Genomic DNA, 23,840 nt, shown 5'->3' on the forward strand with positions numbered 1-23,840 from the left:
AAACAAACATAAACAAGCAGTTTGCCCAAATGACATATTGTTTACATACAGTAGCAAAAGAGCATGGTACATTATTAGAAGATTAAACCTCCACACATAGGCCACTCATGAACCCAAATGAAACACTTTAGTTTGGGGATTTTTAAGGAAAATTGACCACTCTTGGGCAAATACATTACAGTCATGCCTCTCCTGCCAATCCGGACCTCATAAGGGTCCATAGAATTTAAAGTCAAACAGGAGAGTAACGAAATTAACAGGATTAACAAAAACAAGATAGAAAAAACTACTAGGCCACCTTTGGGCCAATGGCGTAAATGATAGAATGTGCTAAAGAATGGACATTGTGCATATTAAAGATCACCTCTATATAATACAATTGGCGCTGGGTATATGGTTTAGGATAAGCGGGCAAACTATATAGATACCTCTTGACTATGAGATATAGGGTAAATAGCATAAGCCAATTAACATGCCAACTTTGTAAAACAGACCATTGCAAGAAATGATAATTATCAGGTGGTATCGTAGTCATCAAATGTAAACGTTAGTCTGACAAGTATAGATCTAGGCAAACAGTAAAAATGTCCTCAAGTAGTGCATTAAGACACACATGTTCCCCAATCTATAAACCTGTTGGAGCACAAATAAAATATCAACTGACTAATATCCTTAAGATATCTGAATATTGCAACAAAGCTTTTTAACATGTGTGGTACCTACAGTGAAGGACATTTACATATTACATGTTACCTCAGAGAGAAACATCATTAACACAGTATTTATTAACATACATCTTAGAAACAGTAAATATCGAGGTGAAAATTTTCCAATACATGTACAGGAACTACAGACTAACAGTTTGTGGCAATGTTTACCTCACTTTACCTTCCCCCTTATAAGCTATCATAAGGTAAATAAAGTACCATAATAGGCAGTTTAAATATTAAACACCAGCTATTCCCCAAATCAAGCCAAATGAACAATTGACAGTGTACATACTTCAGGTATTGTAATGTAGGGCAGTCATACAACATGTTCCTTTAAATAAAACAATTTTAATGCACTAAAATAAATGTAGGGCTGAACTAAATAGCACATCAGATATCGCTATCGAAGCATCATAGAATTCAGTCCTAATAAACAAGTAATGTAGAAGTCCTGGGAACACAAAACAGGGCAATGCCCCTAACCTACTCCAGCTCTTGCGATCTGGCTATCTCCGATCATTATTTCAATTACGGGCCGAAAGAGCACAAAACTTCTCGTGTCAGCGATAGGATCCATCCAGGGCAGGCAACCATCTGTTACCTTGGTAGACTGTGTGCTGAGTTCCATCAAAGCTATGAAGCTCCCACCACAATCCAGATGGCTAGCCGCAACCCCTTCACCAGCAGTTAAGAGTGGGGTCTGATTCTGCTTTGTCAGCACGGGCAACATAATCCCTCGGCCCTTTATAGCCGTCTCACATTGTGGTACACTTGTTACTTCATCAGGGCCATTAGTGGAAGACCTCACTTGCTGCAATACTTCATCCTGCGATATCCAGGGGGCAGCCAGCACAATTGAGGTGTCTATATTAGCATATGAGGGTAGGCCCTTACAACTTTTCTGCGTTTCCACGGTATCCGCAAATGGCTGCTGGCACCCCATTGACAAAGAGCCCTGGGTAGACAACTTCACAGGTAGTGTTATGCCGAGGAGCGTTGCAGATCTCAGTCCATCTGACCTCAAGCGAGCTCTCTCTTCCTCCACCATTGAAACGAGGGAATCAAGTCGCTGGCACATGTTGCGTTCAAAGTCAGCAAGGAGGACTTGAAACACACAATGAGTTCCTTTCATGATGAGCAGGTTCTAGATTCAGTAATTCCCAAGTAGTAGCAGAGGAGAATATACTTAATTCTCCTAATCCCCGGGGGGGGGGGGGTGCTGAGATTTCTTCACCACGAGAGCCTTTCAAAACCTCAGCGGACCGGTCTGTGGGACTCCATGACAAACAAAAATAGACTTGCCCAAATCAGCAACGCTTGCTCTCTCATATAGTGTAAAACTCTGTGTTGGATGGCATCAGTTAATTTAGCGAATTTGGCTTAAAGTAGATCTCCCAGACGGAGCTCCCATAGTAGCAGCCATCTCTGGCCAGAGCCCGGACACGCCCCCCACGTTCGTGTTTTAACGCTGAAAAAAATGGTAAATTCAACGTTAAAAAACACTGCAGCCATTATGAATCTTGTTGGTATAGCTGTACCGCAAGCCTTTTAGCCTGTAACACAACGTCAGTCCCGCACACGTAAAAATTACGTTTTTTCATGAGACTTCCATAGCGCAACCATTACGAGTTTTGTGGTGAGGCTAAAAAGCTTGAGTTCCAGCCTATACCGACAAGATCCGTTCCGCAATCTGAGAGCAGTAGTTATGAGTTTTACGCAGCAAAACTGTTACATAAAATTCATAACTAAACTGTTACAAAGTACACTAAACACTCATAAACTACCTATTAACCCCTAAACCGAGGCCCTCCCGCATCGCAAATACTATATTAAAGTTATTAACCCCTAATCTGCCGCTCCCGACATTGCCGCCACTAATAAAAATTATTAACCCCTATTCCGCCACTCCCCGAAATCGCTGCCACTATACTAAAGTTATTAACCCCTAAACTGCCGCCCTCCCGCATCACAAAACTATTCAAATCAGCCAATAGAATTTCAGTAGCTCTCATCCTATTGGCTGAATTGAACAGCCAATAGGATTTCAGTAGCTCTTATCCTATTGGCTGATTTAAATTTCCAAAATCAAATCAGCCACTAGGAATCCAAGGGACGCCATTTTGAATCGGGTACCTTGCATTTAATATTCAGTATACGGCGGCGACTTCGGGGGTTACTGTTAGGATTTTTTAAGGTTTTTTGGGTGGGTTTTGTTTTTAGTTTAGGGTTTGGGCTTTTCGTAAACGAGCCAAATGCCCTCTTCAAGGTAATGCAAAAGAGCTAAATGCCCTTTAAAGGGCAATGCCCATACAAATGCCCTTTTCAGGGCAATGGGTAGCTTAGGTTTTTTTAGATAGTTTTTTTATTTTGTGAGTTGGGGGGGTTGTAATGTTAGTGGGTCTTTGTAAAAAAATTCAGGTAAAAGAGCTGTTTAACTTAGGGCAATGCCCTACAAAAAGCACTTTTAAGGGCCATTGGTAGTTTATTCTAGATTAGGTTTTTTATTTTGGTGTGGTTTTAAAAAAAAAAAATGGGTATTAGAAAAGGAATAATTTGTATTATTTTTGATAATTCGTTTTTTATTTTGTGCAATGTTTTTATTTCGTTTTGGGGTGGGTTTTTATTTTTAGATTAGGGGTTGGGCATGAATGCCCTTTTAAGGGCAGGAAAAAGAGCTAAATGCTCTTTTAAGGGCAATGCCCATACAAATGCCCTTTTCAGGGCAATGGGTAGATTAGGTTTTACTTTATTTTTATTTTGTGGGTTTGGGGGGTGGCCGTTTGTATACTGTTTGGGGGTGTTTGTTTTGTTTTGTAGCAAAAGAGCTATTAACTTTAAGGCAATGCCCTACAAAAGGCCCTTTTAAGGGCCCACAAAAGACCCTTTTAAGGGCCCTTGGTAGTTTATTATAGATTAGGCCTTTTTATTTTGGGGTGTTTTTTTTTTTAAAACAGGGTATTAGAATAATTTTATTGTTTTGGATAATTTACGGCTAGATTACGAGTTTTGCATTAGAGGCTATGCGGTGCTAACGAGCAGTTTTGTCTCACCGCTCGCTTACCTACAGCGCTGGTATTACAGGTTTTTACAAACCCGTTGTTAAAAGACAAGAAGTGAGCATTGAGCAAAATTTTGCTCATTACCGCTCTCCAATACCAGCGCTGCTTAAGTCAGCGGTGAGCTGGTCGTACGTGCTAGTGCACGATTTCCCCATAGGAATCAACGGGGAGAGCCGGTTGAGAAAAAGTCTAACACCTGCAAAAAAGCAGTGTAAAGCTCCTTAATGCAGCCCCATTGATTCCTATTGGGAAATAAAAGTTATGTTTATACCTAACACCCTAACATGAACCCTGAGTCTAAACACCCCTAATATTATACTTATTAACCCCTAATCTGCCGCACCCGACATCACCGACACATGCATTATTCTTATTAACCCGTAATCTGCCGCTCCGGTCACCGCTGCCACCTACCTACACTTATGAACCCCTAATCTGCTGCCCCCAACATCGCCGCCACCTACCTACACTTGTTAACCCCTAATCTGCCGTCCCAACGTCGCCGCCACTATACTAAACATATTAACCACTAAACCGCCGCACTCCCGCCTCGCAAACATTATTTAAATATTATTAACCCCTAATCTGCCGTCCCTAACATCGACGCCACCTACCTACATTTATTAACCCCTAATCTGCTGCCCCCAATGTCACCACCACTATACTAAATGTATTAACCCCTAAACCTAAGTCTAACCCTAACACCCCCTAACTTAAATATAATTTAAATAAATCTAAAGAAAATTACTATAATTACATTATTCCTATTTAAAACTAAATCTATTTAAAACTAAATACTTACCTATAAAATAAACCCTAAGCTAGCTACAATATAACTAATAGTTACATTGTAGCTATCTTAGGGTTTATTTTTATTTTACAGGCAAGTTTGTATTTATGTTAACTAGGTAGAATAGTTACTAAATAGTTATTAACTATTTAATAACTACCTAGCTAAAATAAATACAAACTTACCTGTAAAACAAACACTAACACCTATCACTACACTATAATTAAATAAATTAACTAAATTAACAACAATTAAATCAATTAAATTAAATTAGCTAAAGTACAAAAAAATCAAACACTAAATTACAGAAAATAATAAACAAATTACAAGATATTTAAACTAATTACACCTAATCTAATAGCCCTATCAAAATAAAAAAGCCCCCCCCCAAAATAAAAAAAAACCCTAGCCTAAACTAAACTACCAATAGCCCTTAAAAGGGCCTTTTGCGGGGCATTGCCCCAAAGTAATCAGCTCTTTTACCTGTAAAAAAAAAAATCCAAACAACCCCCCAAACAGTAAAACCCACCACCCACACAACCAAACCCCCAAATAAAATACTATCTAAAAAAATCTAAGCTCCCCATTGCCCAGAAAAGGGCATTTGGATGTGCATTGTCTTTAAAAGGGCAGTTAGCTCTTTTGCAAGCCCAAACCCGAACCTAAAAATAAAACCCACCCAATACACCCTTAAAAAAACCTAACACTAACCCCCTGAAGATCGACTTACCAGGAGAAGTCTTCATCCAAGCCGGGCCGAAGTCCTCAACGAAGCCGGGAGAAGTCTTTATCCAAGCCGGGCGAAGTGGTCCTCCAGACGGGCAGAAGTCTTCATCCAGACGGCGCGGAGCGGGTCTATCTTCAAGACATCCGACGCGGAGCATCCTCTTCATCCAACAACTAAAGACAAATGAAGGTACCTTTATGTGATGTCATCCAAGATGGCGTCCCTTAGATTCCGATTGGCTGATAGAATTCTATCAGCCAATCGGAATTAAGGTAGGAAAAATCTTATTGGCTGACACAATCAGCCAATAGGATTGAAGTTCAATACTATTGGCTGATCCAATCAGCTAATAGGATTGAGCTTGCATTCTATTGGCTGTTCCAATCAATGTAACTATTATTTATATTGTAGCTAGCTTAGGGTTTATTTTATAGGTTTGTATTTAGTTTTAAAAGGAATGTAGTTAATGATAGTAATTTTCTTTAGATTTATTTAAATTATATTTAAGTTAGGGGGTGTTAGGGTTAGACTTAGATTTAGGGGTTAATAAATTTAATATAGTGGCGGCGACGTTGGGGGAGGCAGATTAGGGGTTAATAAATGTAGGTAGGTGGCATCGATGTTAGGGATGGCAGATTAGGGGTTAATAATATTTAACTAATGTTTGCGAGGCGGGAGTGCGGCGGTTTAGGGGTTAATATGTTTATTATAGTGGCGGCAACATTGGGGGTGGCAGATTAGGGGTTAATAAATATAATGTAGGTGTCGGCGATGTTGGGGGCAGCAGATTAGGGGTTCATAAATATAATGTAGGTGGCGGCGGTGTTCGGAGCGGCAGATTAGGGGTTAAAAATGTTATTGTAGTGTTTGTGATGCGGGAGGGCCTCGGTTTAGGGGGTAATAGGTAGTTTATGGGTGTTAGTGTACTTTTTAGCACTTTAGTTATGAGTTTTATGTTACGGCGTTGTACCATAAAACTTTTAACTACTGACTTTAGAATGCGTTACGGATCTTGACAGGATAGGGTGTACCACTCACTTTTTGGCCTCCCAGGACAGACTTGTAATATCAGCGCTATGGAAGTCCCATAGAAAAAAGACTTTACGAAGTTTACGGAAGTCGTTTTGCGGTAAGGCCAAAGAAGTGTACGGTGACCCTAAACCTTCAAGACTCGTAATAGCAGCGGGCGTAAAAAAGCAGCTTTAGGACCTGTTAACGCTGTTTTTTTACCCTTACGCACAACTCGTAATCTAGCCGTTAGTTTGTTATTTTTTGTAATGGTAGGTTTTTTAATTTTTTGTAATTTTAGTGTTTTATATTTTTTGTAATGGTAGTTTTTTTATTTTTGTAATGTTAGGTTTTAGTGTAAGGCAGCTTAGGTTTTATTTCATAGGTAAGTTTGTATTTATTTTAACTAGGTACTTAGTAAATAGTTAATAGCTATTTACTAGCTAGTCTACCTATTTAAAACTAAAAACAAACTTACCTGTGAAATAAAAATAAAACCTACTATTAGTTATATTGTAGCTAGCTTAGGTTTTATTTCACAGGTAAGTTTGTATTTAGTTTTAAATAGGTATTATCTAGTTAATAATTGTAACTTTAATTTAGCTCTATTTTAATTATGTTAAAGTTAGGGGGTGTTAGGGTTATGTTAGGGTTAGGTTTAGGGGTTAATATAGTTTAATTTAGGTTGTTGCAATGTGGGGGGCTGGTGGTTTAGGGGTTAATATATTTATTTAGTGGTAGTGATGTGGGAGGCCAGAGGTTTAGAGGTTAATAGCTTTATTTAGTGGTGGCGATATTGGGGAGTGGCGGAATAGGGATTAATAGATATATTATAGTGTGGGCGATCTTGGCGTGCAGGGGAATAGGGGTTAATAACTTTAGTATAGTGGCAGTGATATCGGGAGCTGCAGAATAGGGGTTAATAGCTTTATTTAGGTGGAGACTATGTTGGGAGCTGCAGATTAGGGGTTAATAACATTATGTAGGTGTTAGCAATGTTGGGGTCGGCAGATTAGAGATGTTTAGACTTAGGGTTTATGTTAGCGTGTTAGGTTTAAACATAACTTTTTTTTCACCATAGGCATCAATGGGGCTGCGTTACAGAACTTTTCATTCCGCGCTTCAGGTGTTAGGTTTTTTCTGACACCTTCTCCCCATTGATGTCTATGGGGAAAGTGTGCACGAGCACGTCAAAGCAGCGCTTGAATTGTGTGCGGTATGGAGCTCAACGCAACTATATCGCACGCACAAGCTAGCTGTTTGAAAACTTGTAATGGCTGCGCTGTAGGGGGTGAAATAACGCAATTTTTGTTGCGTTCATTAAATTCCCTATAGCGAGCATAACTTGTAATCTACCTGTAAGGATAGCAACAGCCCAGCCATGAAGGGGCAAACCATGAAAACTCAGAGTGGGGCTGCTGAGTGCCAAAGCATGTATACCATAAAAATCACCTAGCATCTATCTGCATCACTCACTACAGAGTTACAAACTGCCTCTGGAAGCAACATCAGCACAAGAACTGCATCAGGAACATCATGAGATGGGTTTCCATGGCCAAGCAGCTGTACACAAGGTTGATCCCAATTTTTTAATATTGACCGTTATTGTAGGTGTGTTTATTCCAGTAATAACGATCACAAAATTATTCTGCCATTCATATCCCTCAAGCTTAAAAATGTTACCTAATACCTTCCAAAAACAAGACATCGTTATCTGCATCTGTTAATCTCCAAATTTTTAAATTAACAAAATGAAATATGCACAATTAGAAACTAAAAAAATTAAATTTTTGGGGCAATTACATAACAGGATAAAGTGTATGTTGCTTTTAATAGTATGTAGAGATGCTAATCGATCACATGTGTGCAATTAACCTCTTGAGCTCCACAATCATAGAGATATGTGTGTATATATTTAAAAGGGATTTTAATAGGGGTATTATTGGTATAGTAGACATGTGTGTTTGGAGGGTTATTAATTTAGAGGGACAGTAAAGTCAAAATTAAACTTTCATGATTCAGATAGAGCATGTAATTTTAAATAACTTTCCAATTTACTTAAAAGGACATAATACTCATATGCTAAATCACTTGAAACTGATGCAGTATAACTGTAAAAAGCTGACAGGAAAATATCACCTGGGCATCTCTATGTAAAAAAAGAAGATATTTGACCTCAGCTCAGCAGAGTAAGTTCTGTGTAAAAAGTTATACTCAGCTGCAGCCCAGCTGCAGGTAAAAAAAAATAAAAAAATGAAGAAATGAACAGCAGCCAATCAGCATCTACAGTGCTGAGGTCATGAACTCTTTTACTGTGATCTCATGAGATTTCACTTAACTCTCATGAGATTTCATTGTAAACTTCCTTAGGCTGAATAGGCAAATAAGATGAGAGTGCACGTAAGCTCGCTCCTTCTGCTGTCCCGGGACAGACATACTGATTTGCTGCTTAGAAGTCCTTTACAATGGGATGTGGCTACTGAGAAACTTTTGAGGTAAAATATCTTTCTTTTTTTCATAGAGATGTTCAGGTAATATTTTCTAGTCAGCTTTTTACAGCTATACTGCATCACTTTCAAGTGTTTAAATATTTGAGTATTATGGCCCTTTAAATGATCAATTTTGCTTAGTTCTCCTGGTATCCTTAGTTAAAGAGTAATCCTAAGTGAGCTCAGAAGTGTGCACGTGTCCTTAGCCATCAGGCAAGTGTTAGCAAAAATGCTTAAAACAATTTTATATATAGTTGCAAACTCTGCTGTCATAGAGTGTATGTAGCATTGGTATGGCAGCTGTGTTTGTAAATATGTATAACAATGCTATAAACATTGTTGCACACATACTGCCAAATGGCTAAAGACATGTGCATGCTCCTAAGCTCACCTATGATTACTCTTTATGGATGCCAAAAGAACTAAGCAGGATTGGTAATAGAAGTAAATTGGAAAGTTGTTTAAAATGCAATGCTATATCCAATCTATATAACTTTAATTTTCACTTTACTGTCCCTTTAACTCATTTTTATTATTGTGTTTATTATTAGGTTTTTAACTTTCATTCATTAAACAGGTAGCATTTGTTTGGTGTCATTGCTTCCTTTTCTCATCCAATGTGTCAGGGTAGTGTAAGTATGTTTTGAGAAACAAAACTAACACCAAGAGTAGTTGCTGCAGTCTTGGCATCCAACATGGGACGCAGAGATCCATCTCCTCCTGCCTGCAACTTCCCTAGGCATGCGTGGCTGCACAGAGCCAGAATTTAAAGGGGCCATGTCCTAATTACCTGAACTCTCACCTGGAGGACTCAGGTGTGGGATTTATTATAAAGGTTCATTCTTACCTTCATTCTGGACTGAGATATTGCCTTCCAACCTTGTTTCTGGTTCCTGTGAAGCAAAAGCATACTTACCTGCTGCCTGTGTATGCTCACCTTGTTCCAGAGAAGCTTGCATACTTGAAATTAGAGTATTGGGGTTAATAAGGTAGAACCAGTAGATTCTAAATACTATAAGTACAATAATTATTTGCAATTACTTTGTGTACTTATAGAGTGGTAATTGCACTAAGAATACTCATTTGTTCATGAGTAGCAACAAAAAAAGAGTGCTAACCGCTCATACAAATAAATCTAAAAACTAGTAGTGTAATAGATTAAAACTAATGTTTTTAATTAGTGTGTCTTTATTCTGTTTAATAAAGTGAGATTTTGAATAGTAATATTCAATTCACCCTGTTTTAATCTATTACACTACTAGTTTATTTATTTTTATGAGGGGTTAGCACTCTTTTTTTGTTGCTCACTTTTGTAACTCATGAACAAATGAAGCTTGCATACTTACCTTGTTCCTGTGTATGCTCATCTTGTTCCAGAGACTCATGCATACTTACCTTGTACCTGTGCATGCACACCTTGTTCCAGAGACTCATGCATACTTACCTTGTACCTGTGTATGCTCACCTTGTTCCAGAGACTCATACATACTTACCTTGTACCTGTGCATGCTCACCTTGTTCCAGAGACTCATGCATACTTACCTTGTACCTGTGCATGCACACCTTGTTCCAGAGACTCTTGCATACTTACCTTGTACCTGTGTATGTTCATCTTGTTCCAAGAGACCAAGCATACTTACCTGATACCTGTGTATGCTCACCTTGTTCGAGAGACCAAGCATACTAACACAGCACCTGTGTATGCTAACCTGGTTCCTGAAAAGCAAAATTGCCTGATACCTGTGTATGCTCACCTTGTTCATGAAGCGGTACCTATCTGGTATCCTGTGACAATCTCACCAACAGTACCATAGGTGCAGCGAGCACAGCTGGTTTGAGGAAGGCTGTCTCTGATATAGTAGACTCCGGTTTCCCAGCAGGCACAGGATACCCAGCAGGTACTCTGGTATCCATGGCAATCTCCCCAACAGTACCCACTTGGTATCCTGTGTCTGCTGAGAATCCTGTGTCTGCTTTCCTCTTACCAGCTATGTCTGCTGTACCTACCAGGTATTCTTTTACTGCAAACTACTTAAAGTTTTCTGAACCTTGTATTAAGCTTAAAGTTATGGTAAACTCTCCCCTTTTTAAAATCAGATCCGGAATGTGATATTTTAGATGGAGTTTCATTCATCAGTTCTAAAGAAGATGCACTATAACTTACTTTTTAATGTAGATATTAAATTAAAATTCACTGTGCTTCATTACCAACTTATGCAGGCCCATTTATCAAGCTCCGTACGGAGCTTGAAGGGCCGTGTTTCTGGCGAGTCTTCAGACTCGCCAGAAACACAACTTATGAAGCAGCGGTCTAAAGACCGCTGCTCCATAACCCTGTCCGCCTGCTCTGAACAGGCGGACAGGAATCGCCGGACATCAACCCGATCGAATACGATCGGGTTGATTGACAGCTCCCTGCTGGCGGCCGATTGGCCGCGAGTCAGCAGGGGGCTCACATTGTGAGCTGCTGGTGCAATGTTAAATGCGGAGAGCGTATTGCTCTCCGCATTTAGCGAGGTCTTGCGGACCTGATCCGCAGTGTCGGATCAGTTCCGCAAGCCCTTTTGATAAATGGGCCTGCAAAAGTCAATTTTTCTGAGAGCTAAAGGTTTGAATTGTCTAATAAGCACTCTAGCTACAACAAAGTACCGTATGGGGAGGGCGCGGATTGGAGAAAAATTCAAACTGTAAGCTCACAGAAAAATTGACTTTTGAAGTGGGCTGCGTAGTGTGGGTTATTGAATTTCATATCTATATTCAAAAGTAAGTTATAGCACATCTTAAAATACAATTAAACTCAGTCTAAAATATCACTAACTTTCCAAATCTGTTTTTAAAATAGGGAGAGTTTACCATCACTTTAAGTGTTTTGCAGCATCCTATTTTGAAACTTGCGGTTTCTGTGATCTTCAATTTAAACTACCAACTATTCTTTTGCTGATCAATCCGTAAAGCTTTCAGAAAGACTTGAATTGTTCTGTTTGCCTGTTCCTGCATTCTGAGTGCCACACACCCTAAACCCCTCACACTAACTGTTGAAATTGATAAGTGAAAAACGTCACTGAAAATGTGCCATTAAGTATCAAATATTTGGATTTTGATCAGAACAAACAAGGATGGCACAAAGCGTATATAGGGACATTTTTCACACAACTGATAATGAAAACAATAAAAATGACTCATTGAAAAGGGCTCATTGGCAGCTGTTAACATGCAGATACTTGTCAAATAATACATTGTGATAAACCCCGTATTTTGCTACAGTATTACTCATTTTGAGGTTTAAATAGGAAGACATGTTTTGTTTTAGTAAGCTGAATTTCTGAAGTTAAGTTACTGGCACTAAGTTTCCTTATTATGGCCCTTCAATTCTTAGACTCAAATTCTAGGGATTCAGTCATCTCTCTACAGCTTTAGTGAACTTTTCTACAGTGAAGAGATGGGACCTATATTGCTTAAATAATAAGAAGTATGAGCAGCAGAAGGTGATGGAAGGGGGAGCCTGACCATGCAATGTGGTCAAATATCATAGATTTGGGGAACTTTTGATTAGATAGAAATAGAAAATCCCAAATTTCAATATTATCTTTAACACAAGCAAAGGAACATTGATTAATTTTGCAGTCAATTCCACTGAGAACAAAATCTGTCAACAGATGCTCCAAAATACTATTTAAATGTTATTGTTTCTTATTTGTGTAATTTAAAAGCACTTTTTACAAAACCAACTCTCAACCTAGTTTTTATTATGGAGGAAAAAAAAAGACATTGAATATTTCCACATAGAGGCTGCATTCCTGTTATCTTACCCTTCTATTGAAAATTTGTCCAGAATTCAGTGCAGCTGTCAGTCAGGCATATCATAAATTTGATAAATGCATTTACACAATTTTAAAAGAAAAAGAGGAAGAAAAAAGCCAAAGGTAACACAGTGTGAACCTCAGCAATATTTTTTATCTTTCCAATTCATCAGTGTCTTTTAGTGCTGACCAAGAAAAGAGCACATATTGTGGTGCCTTCAATCCCACTTAACAATATTTTCTCAAGACACTTGTTCTATCGTTTTCATTTCAGCAACAAATTGCCTCTATAAATATTGAATTTGTGTGTGTGTCTATATACTGTGTGTGTATATATATATATATATATATATATATATATACACACACACACACACACATATATACAGGGTCAAATATCACTATAGTTTTCTAATCAGGGGTTAAAAGCTACTAGCCCAGAGGGAAAAGTTACTCAATGTTAAAGATAGGAAAAAGTCAAATTTTTAAGTCATCCGCTGCAATTTCTAAGTTGACTAGTGGAACACTGGAAATTTCAAGCCCCATATATATTAAGTATTCCATAGTACTGGCACTCTGCAACTCTCATAAAGCCATTTTACGGCTTTCATTTCAAGGCACTCTCTGATTAATATCCATAGTATTTATTCATAGTGACATTTAGGGGTGATTCCACTTCATCAGACATACAAACATAAAGTGCATAACTTACCCCTTTAAATAATTCACCATGTAGTGTATGATCCCCAAGTGGATCAATGCCGGTGTTCCCCTAGCGCAACTGCGCATGTGCCGGGACACTTACGGATAGCCGGGAGGGTCATAAACCTAAAAGCAAAGGAAAACTGCACAATATAACAGGTTATTACTAATAATTAAACATTACAGTCAAGCCGTACTATAAATAAGATTGCAACTGCCTAAATATATCCATTACAAGATGTTCCAATATCATGAGTACATACATTGTCGAGCATATTTGTATAATAAATATCTAGCTGTGCAAACACTGCACATAAAATGGATATAATGACATAAAACTACAAACTCCCCAATCAATATTCGTATATCTCCAGATTACTCTACCTCGTCATATCTAATATATGCTACTGATAGTATACATGACTGTTGATAATTATACATTACTCACTAAGCATTATTTTCTTAACAAATCACTAAATAGATAGACACGAGCCCTATAAATCTAATACATTGTAACTCTACCATTTATTTCTTATACAGATCTAAAAACATATACCTATGTGTCAGCACCAATGTTTATAACATTATAAGAAATGCTGTAACTCAAATTGGGTATTTAAACCTTTAGGGGTGAGTGTATAGAATAGAATGTATAGATTCTTGCAGTCTCTTACTGCAATAATATTTTTGATCAATTACCACCTTTACTGAGAGGTGGAACATGATCAATAATAATATAGCGAAGTTCAGCAACAAAATGTTTGCCTAACATAAAAAGTCTGGCCAAAGGTTGTTCACTCTCACATGTACCTATGGCCACTCTTATGGCTGTCCTATGATTAGCCATACGAGTATGTAAATCATCATTTGTTTTACCAATATAATATTTGCTACAGCTACAATGCAACATGTACACAATAAACTTAGTCATTATGTGACTCTGGCACATTTTTTGTGGTGCCACAGATGCACAAAATATTTTTATTGCACCAAGTCATTGCACGTTGTGCATCCTGGGAGAACATAGCCATGTCTGTATGGTATAACTAGGTTTGAAGTACAGTCTCATCAAATAGTCAAGAAGTGCCTTTCCCCTCCTCCTGTAGCCAATTCTCATATAAGAAAAATGTTCAAAGGGCAGACGCTGATCACTGGCCAAAATATGCCAATTCTCACATTCTAATATCCCAGGAGCCTGCCACTTGACAAGAGTATATGTTGTAACTAATGTCAAACAAGATTCCTCTTGTGTCACATATTGTTTCTTGACCAGTGCTTCACTTTGTGTCAAGCCTTCCACCCTCATCAAAGTGTCATTGAGAATGTTCTTTCTCAGAATTTCTCATACATCACCTTTAATTGTAATTTATTACACTCAGATGTATTATTACAAATTACTCTCTTAAATTGTGATACCGGGAGTGCTTTTTTTAGAGCAGGTGGATGGCAGCTATCTGCTCACAAAATGGAATTACGATCAGTCTCCTTTTGATATAAAGTTGTACATTGTCGTTTGTTATCTTTATAAATTCTGAGGTCTAGGAAATTAATACTATGTACGGATGTATGCATCTTGAATTTCAAATTGTTATGAAGGCTATTCACCTGTTCAAACCAGTCGTTTAGTTCGTCTTAGGTGCAAGTACAAATCATAACCAAATCATCTATTAAATACTTTAATCTGTTGGTTGTAAATTATAATTGAATACAATTGTTAAAATTCAGCCATAAAAATATTGGCACATTCTGCCGTCCCTGCTATTTGTAAATAGAACTGTTGTTCATACCAAAAATAATTGTATTTTAAAGGGACACTCAATTAAACTTTAATTATTCAGATAGCGTATGCCATTTTAAACAACTTTCCAATTTACTTCTATTAACTAAATGTGTACATTCTTTTTATATTTAAACATTTTGAGTCTCAAGCTCCTACTGAGCAAGTGCAAGAATAAGTGTGTATGCATTTGTGAATGGCTGATGGCTGTCACATGGTACGTGTATGCATTTGTGATTGGCTGATGGCTGTCACATGGTACAGGGGGAGTGGAAAGACACATAACTTTAAATTGTCAGAAAAAAAAATCTACTACTCATTTGAAGTTCAGACTAAGTGCTATAGCATTGTCTTGTTATCTTGTATTTGTTGATTATGCAAATCTACTGTGTTGACTGGTCCTTTAAGCAATATTTTAACAGCTGCAATAAGGTTTCTGGGGGAGGGTCTACATATGGATAACTGCTCAAATGCCTGCTTACAGCTTCTAGGCCTTCAACATGAGAAACTCACTGTATACAAACCTGTGACATCAAGTGTCACCAGTATATCTGTTTAATTCACGGTGAATTCATCTTCACTCAAGAGTTTGATTACTTCCATTGAGTCCATTAGAAAACATGGAATATTTCTAACAAGAGGGTGTAAAACAGAATCCAGATATGTAGCCAGAGGTTGTAATATAGAATCTCTGGCAGACACAATAGGTCGTCAAGGAGGAAAAATGGGATCTTTATGGATCCTTAGGAAATAAATAGGATAATCTGTAATCAAGTAAGATAATAGTGATTTGCTTACCCAGTTGTTCTAATGCCTTAATGTGTTAATCAATTTCATCTGTAAAGCTCCTAGCCAGATCACAGGGTAATAATCTATATGTGTTGGTGTCAGATAATAGTATATATATATATATATATATATATATATATATATATATATATATATATATATATATATATATATATATATATATATATAGATATAGATATAGATAGAAACTTTCATGAAATGAAGAGGCACTCACAGGACTTAGTTAACACAAAATTTACTAATAGTTCATCACTTTAGTCAGTCAACGTTTCGGTCCTCGCAGGGACCTTTGTCAAGACTGTTTCTGAGTAAGACGGTGTATATTGTACTCAGCGGTTAACTGACTAAATTGATGAACTATTAATAAATTTTGTGTTAACTAAGTCCTGTGAGTGACTCTTCTTTTCATGAAAGTTTCTGCCTATCTACCATAGAGTGCACCTAGGCAACACAACCTACAGCGAGTACTTGGATCCCAAAACTAGAATATATACTGTATATATATATATATATATATATATATATATATATATATATACATATTGTATATATGCATACCCTCAATCCACATATAATTTTTATATTGGCTATATATAATAACATAATAAGCTTGCAGTAACAACACCAGCTCTATTAAATGCAATTCCTCCATCTTCACTAAAAACTCCCATCTTGATAAATACATTTGTGCAATTTTCCAAAAAAAGTGAAATGCTGTGTAAAAAGAAAAACAAAACCCACAACAATGGGAAGTTTTCTGACAATACATCCAATTTTTTAAACAGAATTACTGTATGTTTTTTTCCATTTAATTTGATCTACTTCTTTCAAAGGTTTATGCACATATACATATATTCAAACTCATACATGTACATAAACACCTACTGTACATACAGTTGTATGCAAAAGTTTAGGCACCTGTCACGGATACCGGGCTGCAAGAGTTAAACCACTACCCCCCTACAACCTCACCCCTGTTGTTTCTCAGTGGTTTTTGGCTCCTCAGAGCAACCACAATCTCTTGAAGCTTTTTGTTTGCTTTTGTTGGCTTGTTTTTTGTTTAAAACTTGTTAAGAGAAGAGCTGGTCTATGACCAGGAAAACCCTCCTTGGCTGGCCGCGCTCCTGGAACTCCCGGTCGGCTGCCTCACAACGGACACCCACCTAACCCCTCTCAGGCTGGCCAGGCTCCTGGAACTCCCAGTCGGCCACAGGACAGCAGGACACCCGCTAACTTTACCCCTGGTCGCTCCAGCAGCCCTTTGCCCCAGAGCTCCGCTCTTTTGGGGATTGGTAGCCCCTATGGAGGACAAGAGCTGGGGAAATTATTGGAGGGGAGCTCCTTTGGGAACTGGGGGTTTTGGACACCCCTAACCTGATAACTTCAATGGACTGTAACTCCCAGTAATGAATAATGCTGATTTTTGGACTGTGGCATCTGGGGACCTAAAGCCCCAAAACCGCCACCCCTGTGTCCTTGATTTTGTGGGACTGTGGCTGCTATGGAGGTGCTAGTCCGTCTGGAGGGGCGGGAATGGCGGGAAAATTGTGGGAGTGTCCATGGTCTTATAAAGATTAGCTGTAAGTATAAAAGGAGTGTGTGTGCTCAATAAAATCAGTTCCTGTTTTACCTGAATGCTAGTATGTCTAGTTATTTGGGTGGGCTCCAGCTAAAATCATTTTCCTGGGCTACATCGTAGCCTGTTCCAGGCAGAGGAAGGACCCTCAGGCAGAGCTACCCAGTCTGGGTAGCTGTAGTCTGCCACAGGGTGGGACCCTGAATACTGGTGCTTTCACACATCAGGGGTGGCTACAGGCTCTGGTCACTTGCCAGCTACATATCTGCAGTCATCAGGGAGGAAGCAGGACCTGTTTGGGGGAGCTACCCAGTCGGGGTAGCCAGGGTATCCGTCACAGCACCCCTGACAATTTCCATGATTTTCATTTATAAATAATTGGGTGTTTGGATCAGCAATTTCATTTTGATATGCCAAATAACTGAAGGACACAGTAATATTTCAGTAGTGAAATTAGGTTTATTTGGATTAACAGAAAATGTGCAAAATGCATCAAAACGAAATTAGACAGGTGCATAAATTTGGGCACCCTTGTCATTTTGTTGATTTGAATACCTGTAACTACCTAGCACTGATTAATTGGAACACACAATTCATTTGGTGAGCCCATTAAGCCTTGAACTTCATAGACAGGTGCATGCAATCATGAGAAAAGGTATTTAAGGTGGCCAATTGCAAGTTGTTGTTCTCTTTGACTCTCATCTGAAGAGTGGCAACATGGAGGCCTCAAAACAACTCTCAAATGACCTGAAAACAAAGATTGCTCAACATTATGGTTTAGGGGAAGGCTACAAAAAGCTATCAAAGAGATTTAAGCTGTCAGTGTCCACTGTGAGGAACATAGCGAGGAAATGGAAGACCACAGGCACAGTTCTTGTTAAAGTCAGAAGTGGCAGGCCAAGTAAAATATCGGAGAGTCAAAGGTGAGAATGGTCAAAAACAACCCACAGACCACCTCCTAAGACCTACAACATAATTTTGCTGCAGATGGTGTCACTGTGCATCTTTCAACAATTCAGTGCACTTTGCACAAGAAGAAGCAGTATGGGAGAGTAATGCAGTAGAAGCTTTTTCTGCACACACGCCACAAACGGAGTCGCTTGAGGTATGCAAACGCACATTTGGACAAGCCAGCTTCATTTTGGAAGAAGGTGCTGTGGACTGATGAAACAAAGATTGAGTTTGTTGGTCATAACAAGGGGCGTTATGTATGGCGGCAAAAGAACACAGCGTTCCAAGACAAACACATGCTACCCAGACTAAAATTTGGTGGATATTCCATCATGCAGTGTGGCCAGTGCCGGTACTGGGAATCTTGTTAAAGTTGAGGGTCGCATGGATTCCACTCAATATCAGCAGATACATGAGAATAATTTTGAGGAATCAGTCACAAAGTTGAAGTTACGCTGGGGCTGGATATTTCAACAAGACAATGACCCAAAACACTGCTCAAAATCTACTCTGGCATTTATCCAGAGGAACAAGTACAATGTTCTGGAATGGCCATCCCAGGCCCCAGACCTGAATATCATTGAAAATCTGTGGGGCGATTTGAAGCGGGCTGTCCATGCTCAGCAACCATCAAACCTAACTGAACTGGAGATGTTTTGCAAGGTGGAATGGTCCAAAATACCTTCATCCAGAATCCAGACACTCATTACAGGCTATAGGAACCATCTAGAGGCTGTTATTTCTGCTAGAGGAGGCTCTACTAAATATTGACGCTATATTTATGTTGGGGTGCCCAAATATATGCATATACAAAAACATATGCATGCACATAAACATATACTGTACATAAACATAAATACATAGATAAACATGAACATATTCATATGCATGCACATATACATAAACGTATGCATCTCTCTCTCTCTCTCTCTCTCTCTCTCTCTCTCTCTCTCTCTCTCTCTATATATATATATATATATATATATACATAAACAAAAACATATATAAACATACATAAATATATACATATGCATGTACATATACATAAACATATGCATAGGTCATCTGATATAGAGAGCATATTTGAAGGTTTAATAGGCAAAAAGATACACTTTTGGTTTAATAATTCAAAGAACTATCGTACTGCCTGGAATAATATAGTTCTGAGTGCTAGGGTACACAGTATTAGCTGTAGGAGATGTTACTAGCTGTCTACTATGTAATGGTGTGTAGAGAGAAATTATATGGAGGATGTTTTGATAATAAAAAGAAAATAACTAGGTTTGTGCATTTGTTTAGTTATGAATGCAAATTAATTATGAAAATACGGATATTCATTTTGTTTTACCAAAATGAATATCCAAATGAATGAACTAATAGTATATTTGTAATTCTTTGAATTATGTGTATACTTACCTATAGTGCAGTGGCGGCTCGTGAGTTATTCAAATGGGGGTTCACGGACCAGTTATGTAAAATATATATATATATATATATATATATATATACACACACACTGTATATTCAATATATATATATATATATATACATACACACACACTGTATATTCAATATATATATATATATATATATATATATATATATATATATATATATATATATATATATATATACACACACACACACAAGTTAAAATATCATAAAACCTTTATCATTTATAACAATTGGCTGAAAACTAAAATAACCTTTGAAGGATAGATGATAGATTTTGGAAGATCTATACAGGTTTTCAATAATTTAAAATTAAAACATTGTTTGCACCATAAAGACAGCTTTGTTATATCACTAACTATATAAAAAATGCCTTTTCAAATCTTTTTGACCACCCCTGGTCACTGATTACTGTTAGGTAATTTACCATAAATAGTACTTGTTTTGCTATTTATGGCTATAGTGCCACAATCTCTGTAAAGTGGCAAGCTCTAGATTACAGCAGCATCCAGGACATAAAGCAAAGGAAGGCTCACCATCTAAAATAGTGAGCAGCCAGTAGACTAATCCCAGCTAAATAATCCGACCAGCACATGCAAAAAGGTTTAGAAGTAGCTCTTTCTATTACAGAGATCCCAGCAGCTGCCATTAGGGCTTTATGGGGAAAAAACGCCCACAGGAGACACAGTTGTAGAAGGGACCTAAATAGGCTGAGAAACAAAACATCACAGAGCTAAATAGGGCGAGAGTTGTGATAGCCAAGAGTTAGAGGAGAGCAGCAAATAATGCTTCATATATTTGTTCACAGTAATATTTTCAGTAGGTAGCTTATAAGTAACATAAGTGCTGTTAGCTGATTCATTCAAATCATTATCTTGAATTAATGTGACAGTTTCAGAATATTTCTTAACAGGCGCCTAATACTCTGTCTCCATGTCTCATTGCACTCTTCCCTATTTTACCCTTAAAACAGGTGAATCAGGTGGGCAATAGGGGATGTAATCTACAAGAACAGTAAACAAAGAGCACCTCAAAGTAAAGTATTTATTTAAACACAGAGCTTCTAGCTAGTGCTGAGAGATAGGTGCGCTAGTGCTGAGGGATAAGTACCTGGTATTGAGGGACAGGTGTGAATCAGCTCCTTTCCATTATATGGGTCCCCAATTACCTGTATGGAAGCAAGACTGAAGGCGGAAGTTGGTGATTCTTCCTGGGAGCTGGTGAAGCTGGAGTGATGGGGAAGAGGAGGGAAGGAGGGGGGTGGAGATGGTGGTGATAAAGAAGATGAGAAAAGGAGGGGGAGGAAGCTAAATGAAAAACCATGGTATGGCATAGCAGAGGTGACTGGTAAATCTGAGCGTCGCAAGAAGGAAACTTTAAAAAAGTGCTCCCCCTGCTGCCCGCCCATAAAAATGGCCCAACTCACTCACTGAAAATTGTGCGATTAGCAAAGGTATAGGCTATGTTATGGGTGGTGCAGCAGGCACTTAGTACAAATGTGCAAAGGGCTATGGCAGGCTATACCTCTCTATCGCACGTGTGGTAAAAGAAAGGGATTTTTTTTATTAAACTGGACAGTCTAGACTGGAACATTTTTTAGCTGAACAAATATAATTTTTCCAATAGGGGGGCTATTGGAGAAAATATATTTATTCAGCCAAAAAATGTATTTTCTTTCTTTTTCTCAGGGGGTTCACGTGCGCCTCTGCTCATATGGAGGAGCCTCCACTGCTATAGTGCCCTGGGGAGCCGGGCTAATCATCTACTTTTTCATTGACCCCAGGGCCGCATTAATAGAACCTTCTCCTTTGCACAGATGAGAGGTGTGCTAATCCAAACTTTTTTGTGAAAAAGAGTCGGATTAGCACGCCCCCCATCTACACTGAAGGAGAAGGTTTTTTAGTGCAGGCTCTGGCATCTTTTGCATTAATATTCCTATAAGCGTGGCCCTGGAGTCTATAAAGAAGAAGAGGATTAGCGTGGCTCCTCAGCCCATATAGGTAAGTATCCTATAGGTGACACTGTGCTACCAGCAGCAATATAACATTTACATTCATTTTAATAGTGAATAGTGCAGCACACGAATATTCAGAAAAATTTATTTTTCAGAATTTTTGTTTGTTCCGAATGATTCGTCTGAAATGAATTATTCAGTGCTGCACAAGTCTAAAAATAACACAGCAGCTCTAAAGTAGAGGTTAAGTGAGTTACGCTGTATTATAATAAATTAAAAAATACGTATTCCTTTGTGCTTGCCATCTATCATATGACCTCTTGTGACACATTTGGTTAGAAATTACTCTTCATTAAATGGTTGCTTTTTGTACTGTTTCGGATATACTGGTTGATCAGTCCTTGAATTTTCTGAGCTGTTAATATGAGGGAAGTAATCAAAATGTGATTTAGAAGGACACCAAGTTTCAAAACAGAAATAGAATGACATAGTTGAACAAACAATAGCAATAAAAGCACACACAAAAACAAAGAATGTATGTATTACCTAACAGACTGACATCACTGGTCAAAATGTAAAATGTTATAAATACATGTTACATACTTGAACATACTTATTGGAAAATTAAGCAACACTTTTTTTCTGTTTATTATAATCATCAACACTTTTTTGTAAATTGCTGCTAAATTCTGTAGAGCTGAGTGCATGAGAAGGGCGCAACACAATGACACAGATTCATGGTGTCACACAGAGTGCCTGCAAAGCTGCAAGAGAGAGAGAGAGAGCATCAGGTGTTGTCAAACTGGTGTCACATAGAGTGTCTGTAAAGCTAGATGAAAGAGAGAGCGCTTTAACTGGTGTCAGTCAGAGTGCCTGCAAAAGAGAGAGAGAGAGAAAGAAAGAAAGAGAAAAAGAGAAAGAGAGAGAAAGAGAAAGAAAGAGAAAAAGTGAAAAAGAGAAAGAAAAGGAGAGGAAAAAGAGAAAGATTGGTGTATAGAGCACTTGCAAAGCTGGACGTGAGTGATCATCAGGTATATTTGTGTAGAGTGCATGCAAAGCTGGAGGAGAGAGATCATAACGTATATTTGTATAGAGTGCATGTGAAGCTGGACTAGAGAGAACATCAGGTATATTTGTATAGAGCGCCTGTAAAGCTGGACGAGAGATATCATCAGGTATATTTGTATAGAGTGCCTGGAAAGCTGGACTAGAGAGATCATCAGATATATTTGTATAGAGCGCCTGCAAAGCTGGATGAGAGTGATCTTCAGGTATATTTGTATAGAGCGCCTGCAAAGCTGGACGAGAGAGATCATCAGGTTTATTTGTACAGAGCGCATGCAAAGTTGGACTAGAGAGATCATCAGGTATATTTGTATAGAGCGCGTGCAAAGCTGGACTAGAAAGATCATCAGGTATATTTGTATAGAGCATGTGCAAAGCTGGACTAGAGAGATCATCAGTTATATTAATATAGAGCGCGTGCAAAGCTGGACTAGAGAGATCATCAGGTATATTAATATAGAGCGCGTGCAAAGCTGGACTAGAGAGATCATCAGCTATATTAATATAGAGAGCCTGCAAAGCTGAACGAGAGTGATCATCAGGTATATTTGTATAGAGCACCTGCAAAGCTGGACTAGAGAGATCATCAGGTATATTTGTATAGAACGCGTACAAAGCTGGACTAGAGAGATCATCAGGTATATTTGTATAGAACGCATGCAAAGCTGGACTAGAGAGATCATCAGGTATATTTGTATAGAACGCGTGCAAAGCTGGACTAGAGATATCATCAGGTATATTTGTATAGAGCGCCTTTAAAGCTGGACGAGAGTGATCATCAGGTATATTTGTATAGAGCACCTGCAAAGCTGGAGGACAGAGATCATCAGGTATATTTGTATAGAGCACCTGCAAAGCTGGACGAGAGAGATCATCAGGTTTATTTGTATAGAGTGCCTGCAAAGCTGGAGGAGAGGGATCATCAGGTATATTTGTATAGAGTTCCAGCAAAGCTGGAGGAGAGAGATCA

The sequence above is a fragment of the Bombina bombina genome, chromosome 1 (genome assembly GCF_027579735.1).
Source record: "Bombina bombina isolate aBomBom1 chromosome 1, aBomBom1.pri, whole genome shotgun sequence".
In the NCBI taxonomy this organism is placed as follows: domain Eukaryota; kingdom Metazoa; phylum Chordata; class Amphibia; order Anura; family Bombinatoridae; genus Bombina; species Bombina bombina.